Genomic DNA, 8,144 nt, shown 5'->3' on the forward strand with positions numbered 1-8,144 from the left:
AAAGTTATTTTGATTTTTGTATTTTTTATCTTGTTCTAAAACCTTGGAAAATTATTAGATAAAAACTTTGTGAAGTTAAATAAAAATAATTGAGATTAAAAGATTTAATGACTTTAAAAAGAGTATTATGGTTATGGCTAAAATCAGTTTGATTATATCGTTTTTTTAGCATACTATTGTAAAAAATAGGAATGATAATATGTTATACGATACGTGAATCTAATACGAACAAGATATAAAATTAGCGAGTTCGATTTGATATTAATAGGTTTGGGTTAAATAGATTGACCTATTAATACACAATTTAGAAACAGGTCAATAATGAGTCAATCTATTTAACTTGAAATTAACTCTTTTAGAATTTATTTCAAAATTATAATTTTATTATTATTATGTTGTAATATTAATATTGATCAATATGTTTATATTTTTATTATTAGAGTTGTAATTCTGAATCTATGCTCATATTTGGTATTATATAGTTTATAATATTAGTTTTATTGTATGTTCAAATTTGAAAAATATTGATATATTTTGTTAGCAAGTAGTCTTATCTTTTTTAAATATTGTGGCTACTAATAAATATCGATTCTAATTTTTATGTGAAATTATATTAATCAAGTCAAATGGATTATGTATGTTAGTTCAACTTATTTACATGAACGGTTTTAAATAAGTCATATAGTTTTAACATATTTCTTATTAATTATTAAACAAGTTAAAACGGATGTTCCGACCCGATCCGTTATCTAAATAGGTCGAGTTAAGATTTAAAAGTTTGACACATATAGCTTAATAAGTCAGGTTCGAGTTGATCCATATAATCAAATGTTCATAACTTGACAAGATCCAAAAACACGAATTGTCACCCTTAGTTAAAAAAAAGTTGAACGAAACAGTTTCATGAATATTAAAATCAAAACTAACAGGGTTTTTATCGGTCCAATTCGTTAATTGGTTTTGATCGGTTCGGTCCAGTTCGATTCCATTCTAAGTATTTTTTTTCCCAAATTGTTGAATATTATATAAATTAAGTTTAATAATAATAAGGTTATTGCTCTACTACTACCTATCTATTATTTTTTTATATTTGATTTTTTTTTAATTTTTTATTTTACTGAATGATTAAGGAAGTGATTATTAATAAAATTATATATATTTTTTAATTTTTTCTTAATGATTAAGGATGTTAAAAAAATATTTAAAAAAATGATAAAAAAAATTAAAATACACTTTAATAATAGATGGATAGTAATAGAGTAGTAAGCGTATCACTATCCAATTAAGTTTACTACCTATATTCATTACAATCTCATGCTATGATTATTATTTTAATAATATGTATAAATATTTGATTTCCATTTTGTTCGGTTTGTGGTGAAAAACACAAACCCCGTAACCAAATCGAAAAGTTCGAAAAATTGAAAATCAAAATGTAAACAAACCGGATTAGGTCAGAAGGAAAATTCTACAAACTGTACCTTCATGTTTTATTAAGTCTCATTTAGATTTAGAGATGAGTTAAAATAATTTTAGATAAATTAAATAAAAAATTATTAGAATATTATTTTTAATATTAATATTATTTTAAAATTAGAAAAAAATTAATTGTTTATAATATTTTATATGAAAATTTAATAAAGTTGTAATAATGAGATTAAATGAGATGAGTTGAGGTGAATTTCGAATTCAAATGAGGCAATCTTTTATCTTACTATGATGAGATGTTATAAGCCATCAATTTTTGAATTTTTCTTGCAAAAATATAAAAAATATCCAAGGGTGATAAAATTTGCTACATTTTAAATAGTGAAAAAAATGAGATAAGAGTGTAATTTGTAGAATTCGATCCATTTCGCCACGATTGGCCAGGTCGATTTCTTAAATAAAAAATAAAAAATAAAAAAAATAAAAAAAAATTATTCTTTCGATAAACACTTGCTCACTATATACGAGGTGGACTTTAGTAGATTTTGAGGCTGACATATTTATGGCCTTTTATATTCTTTCATCTTTCAATTAATAATTTTCTTATTATAAGTTCGGTTTCAATTTATATAAGGCTATCATATAGGGAATTGTTGATGGAATAGGATCTTCTTTATTTTCACTTAAAATTGATAGTTTCTATTAGTGTAAAATAGCGAGTATTGCAATAACTTCACATTAGGAAAATTTTATACATCACACTATCATCTCAATTTTATTTCATTATATAAGATGTAGTACATTTATCACAATTGAATGATCGTTTATTAGATATTTTTTTATAATCTAATAGTGATAAATGTGTCACATCTTACATAGTAGAATGAAAGTAAAAGAGAAGTGTAGTATATGACATTACTCTTTAATAATAAACTCTGGTAAAAGAGCTCAATCAGTCTATATTTATATAAACTCGTGCACTTGAACTTTGTTTATTCTTATTAATAGAATGATTTAAGTATAAAAAAAATTATATAAAATAAGGAATGTAAAATTTCAAAAATAAATCAAGTACATGTCTCGAAGATAAAACCTTTAATGCTGGTCTTTTCATTTTCTATCTTTTAATTCAAATAATGGGATGAAGACAAAATCAAATAAATGTGGAAGAAAACATAATCACAAAATCAGATTTACAAAATCAAATAAATGGGTTGCGAATTGACAAGAGAGAAAACATACATATCATATTTTGAACTATATAAATATTTAAAACGAGGAGAATTAAATAAGGTATCTAACCCAGATTCGGACTTTCTGTGGTCCAAACGAGGGAGTACTGCCACACCTAACACGCAACTGTGGAAGTCTGAAACAAGTGCAGGGTATGTGCCATGCTCACCTCCTTATTCAATGCCCTTAACGTATCTAAACCAGATTCGGACTTTCTGGTGTTCAATTCATCAATTGGGCCTGTTCTCTACCAACCCAAATATTAAAGCCAGCATCCTTTACTCGTGGAGTTATTCAATTCCGAAGTTGATGCGTAGAGTATATTATCTATTTTATTTAAATTTTAAAATTTATTTTTCAATTTAAATTATATCATGTAAATATTTTATTATGTGTATCTTACGTACTGGCTTGAAAATATAATTTTTTTTCTTTATGTAATGACTTTGGGGCTAACTTCTATTTTTTCCTTAGAAATTTTCACAACCCTTTACAAAATTATGTTTTATAAAAATAATATCATTTTAGAGAAAATATTCTCAATTCAAAAATAACAATTACTATTTTTTTTATAAAAATGAAAATCTCCTTGCATATATGGGTTTTTTTTTTTTGGTATGTTAGCAATTTTTTTTAATTGTTTTTAAACTACAGTCAACACCCTTAGCAAAAATATAAAACACAGTTTTTCTATTTTAACTTCTCGCCTTATCAAAATCTCCAACATTCCACTCTCTATTGTTTCTCTACTCTATTAAAATTATTTTCTTTATTTTCTAACTCATATTTTTCCAACTTTTTTTTTTTAGCAACAATTTTCTTAAAACTCATGTTAGGTGTTGCAGTCACAAAGAGATCTCACAAAAGTAAGCTAATAAACTGACATGACTTCATATAATACATTACATCTACTTTAGAATAAAAGTAGATTTACAATCTAATGTAGTACATCAAAATACGTCAATTTATGAATTTATTTTTATGAGATCTTTTTGTAGCTAAAACATTTCTATTTAACTATTGATCTCTCACTATTATTTTTGAAAAAGTTTAAAATTATATCTCTCACTACCGGTGCGTAGAATTTTTAAAACCTATTTCTTCCTAACGGTAATTTTAAAAAAAAAAAGAAAAGAATATATAGTCTTTTTCCAAATGTTGATTCCCCTGAGAAAAGAGATATGTAACATGTAAACAAAATGAATGTGTTAATTATTTTCACCCCCAAAACAAAGTTAACACTTTTAGCCAAATTTTGGCTAAGGAGCTATTTTTGGTGCCCGAATGTGGATGCTCTAAATTACCATCTGTTGTTAAGGTCGATCCAAGTTCAAACTAGCTATAAACTAGGGGTCATTAGTTTAATTTAAAACTTCAATCCTAATGTAATTTTATCTATCTGAACAATCAAATCTTATATATGGACAGTAAATAGTGTAATTTTTAGTTTATTACAACATAGTTGAGATTTTAAGGGGTTGACAACAAGTCTCTCTGTTTTTTTAAGAGAAATGAGACTTGCAGTTCTAAGGGAGTGCAAGTTTCATCTACTTTTTTTTAAAAAAAATGATAAATTTGAGATCCATACGAAAAAAATTATTTTTTTAATAGTAAATCTTACTTTTTTTAATAGAATGCGCGAAACTTTCATATTTTAAAACTGTATATAGTAGTACTTTTTTTTAATCATTTGACTTATTTATCTTTAATTAAAAAGCTGGATAAAGTAGTTGAATAGCACGGAAGTGATCTAGAGAATAGCCCAACAGCTCCCCAAAAACTCATTCATATATGTTGAAATGATCTTATTCCAGTGATAGTAGGGGCAATGGATGAAGATCATAGTACCATTAATGATGAATTTTAGGACTCAATTAATTGTTCTTATAAATAAGAAAAGAAGATAATAAAAGAAAGCCTATTGTCATAATTAACTACGGAGATGATTTTATCGATGTTGTTGCTTCCATCGACATGCATTTTCCGTTAAGGATTCATGTGCCTTTTTGGTTTGAATGGGCTACCTAGGACTTATTTGCATGCAGCATGCACCTGCCTTAATGGTTCTAGGAAGATATATACTAGATCTTCACCTCTTTCTACTCATGACCAATATCGACGATTGTATCCAACATGACTTACTTTTACTTTCTTTGGATAATATTAACTAAGTAGGTAGTTAAAGGAGTATTAAAAAATAAGGCATTCTTAACATAAAATTATGTATTTGTGTATGCTCTGATGATCACGTGGGAAAGTTATACTAGAACTTATATATAGTTGCAATATATTTTAGGAAAAGAAAAGTCTGTTTGAAATCTTACAAATTGATGTGGTTTACTTTGGTAAATTACATTGTAAAGTTCTTGTTGAGAATATTTTGAATAATAAATTATCTATGTGCAAACGCTAATTTGTAAACTAGAGAATGTGTAATATAACAAGAACAAATTAGAAAAAGAGAATCTGGTATTGAAGCACGTTGTGATGGACTCTTTCCTTAGAATAGATTTCGCCACCTCCAAATTTAAACATGCACTAGGCTTTTTTACAATCTACTCCCAAGATATAACAACGTCGGTTCCTATTAATCTTCTTATCGGTACACACAAAAGGAGATCCTCAAATTCGATATAAAATAGCCAAAGCCCAAAAAAATAAAGACAAAAAAGAGGAAGTATTTCTCTAACATTGTAGAGAATTTTGAGTCAATAAATTTGTGGGTGAGGTTCTCTATTTATAGAGAATGAAATGACAGTTGTGAGAAGTCACAACTTTTCAAATATTAGAGAATACATTGAAAATATTTCTAATTCACTAAAAGATACAATCCTTTGTTTGATTGGCAAGCGGTTAAGACTCATATTCCCAATATGCATGCATTGATTCAAGTCAGCATGACACATTTTCATTTAAATTTAAACAATTGAACCAATACATTGAACAATGATAATGGTTCACATTATTTTTTACTTAACATTAAATATTTTAATCATTTTTTCAGTTTAAAAACCAACAATCCTCCACCTGATTAAAATATTTTAAAAAACATAATAGAACAAAATTTTCTTTAGGCTAAGTTCTATGCATCAATAGAGGTAGTTTGCGGTTTTGAACTTCTACCTAGTGTTAGCATGTTTCCATCTAAAAGATCCATGATGAACCATGTCTTGAACCAAAATCTTTTAACTTGGGCTTCTTTACACTACACACATAGTACGACATATATCAGACTCATTTCAAGGTGGTGTATAAAAGTCGTGCACCGTATCTTGAATTTATGAGTATTCTAGGGAATAATCCAATTACCATAGACTACGACGCCACAATCACACTCACATAGGTGAGTCCTCCAAGAGTATCTACAATTCAATACCTCGCCTTAATCTTGGACTTATTTCCTTTACCATTACATTTGTAGCACTCACACCTAAGGGATGAATCTATAATAATATTTTAATTGTGTAATCTAGTCACTCAAATAATTTGTTCTTTCCATTGAACTTTATTCTTGGATCTCTAGTCAGGAAGATTGGGTTGCCGCTACCAGTGACCTAATTAATGGGCTTCAATCTCACCCCTTGATGTAAGTATAATCTTCGACTTTGCCAATCTTTTTGTCAAAGGATCCGCTAGATTATCTTATGACTTTACATATCCCAAAGTTAGGTATCCATTCTTTATCATGTATCTTATTGTAGAATGCCTAATACTAAAATATCTCCTCTTATGATTAAAGTGTTTATTATTACAAACACTTATTACAGTATGATTGTCACAAAGAACAGAAATAGCTGGCATTATCTTTTTAACTGGTGAAATTTTTGATAATAAATTCTTAAGCCACTCTATCTCATGTCCGGTAGTATAAAGGGTATTAATTTAGCCTCTATAGTAGATCGTGAAATCACAGCTTGTTTAGAAGATCTCTAAGCCACAACTGTTCCACTGAGAGTGAAAATATATCCACTCGTTCCCTTATGATATACTGTATTAGTAATCCAACTAGCATCACTGTATGTTTCTAACACAGTGGGATACCCAGAATAACAGATACCATACCATATGTAATGATTCCTCTCAAATATTTAAAAATTTTGTCTAATGGCTTCCAATGAGAATCATCAAGCCTACTAGTATATCTATTAAATCTACTCATAACATATGAAATATCAGGTCTCGTAGAATTAATAATATACAGTAATGTACTAATAATCTAGGAATATCTTAGTTGTGACACATGATCTCCAAGATTCTTATTTAAATGTAAACAAAGATCAAGAGGAGTACTAGCAGGCTTGCATTCGAATCTCTCAAACTTTTGATTTCAATATAATGAAATTGATTTATGCTAATATCATCATGAGATCTCATTAATTTAATACCAAGAATTACCTATGCCTCTCTCATGCCTTTCATGTCAAAATTCTTTGATAGAAAGTTTTTAACATCAAGAATAATATCTATAGACACCAAATATGAAAATATCATCAATATAAAGATATAGCATTACACATGCACCATCAACTATTTTAGTGTATAAAAACACTTATAAGATTCATTTATATTGAAATCATAAGATAAAATTATTTCATCAAACTTTTGGTGCCATTGTTTAGGAGTTTGTTTTAAACCATAAAGAGATTTAATAAGTTTACAACTTTTCTTTCGTATCCTGGAACCACAAGCCTTTTGTTTGGTTGGCAAACAGTTAAAACTCATATTCTCAAGAGGCATGCATTAGTTCAAGTCGCTATAACACATTTTCATTTAAATCTAGACAACCGACTGATACATTGAACAATGGTAACTACATATTTGGCAACAGACTATGTTAGTGTTAAGCTAATCAACTTGAGTCTTTTATGATTTCTAGTATGTGAGTAGCCCTTCAGAGTGAAGTTCTTGCTAGTAGTAAGGTTATTGGATGATTTAGGTCTGAACTTGCAATTTTGGTTAGTGAACTTTTGAGAATAAAGGTCAAAGGTGTTGGACTCGAGTGGAGGATTCTGGTGTTCAAGAAGTTGTTCGTAAGTCAACAATAGCAAAAGAGTAGGAGGCAATGAAAGGATTATATTGGGGATTTAGACCACCAATATTGTAAGAGATTAGATCTTCATCATTGACATATTTTCCAACTAGTGTTAACTGATCTTCAAGTGACTTAGAAAATTGGATGTAGTTACTATAGGACCGTGATCCTTGTCTAAGGCTTAAGGATATGCAATTGCCTTATAAGGTGGTTCACCCTTGATCTAAAAGGTGAAGCATACCTTATAGAGAGAGCACTCCACACCTCTTTAATTAGAGGTGTTTAGGCCATACATTGTTGGGACAAATGAGGCAACAAACCAACTTAGGATGTATTCGTCATTTTTCTCTCAGATCATATAGTCTGGGTTCAATGTCATTGAGTCTTCTATAATAGGATTTGCATTGATTTGTGATCAACATGGTTTTGATCCATCAATTATGCCTAGAAG

General features: G+C 28.4%; 1 pseudogene; it reads right to left on the reverse strand.

Moving 5' to 3' along the window:
- Window positions 1–7,694: 7,694 nt before the first annotated feature.
- Window positions 7,695–7,791, reverse strand: LOC121245150 (annotated as a pseudogene).
- Window positions 7,792–8,144: the final 353 nt, after the last annotated feature.

The sequence above is a fragment of the Juglans microcarpa x Juglans regia genome, chromosome 8S (assembly GCF_004785595.1).
Source record: "Juglans microcarpa x Juglans regia isolate MS1-56 chromosome 8S, Jm3101_v1.0, whole genome shotgun sequence".
In the NCBI taxonomy this organism is placed as follows: Eukaryota; Viridiplantae; Streptophyta; class Magnoliopsida; order Fagales; family Juglandaceae; genus Juglans; species Juglans microcarpa x Juglans regia.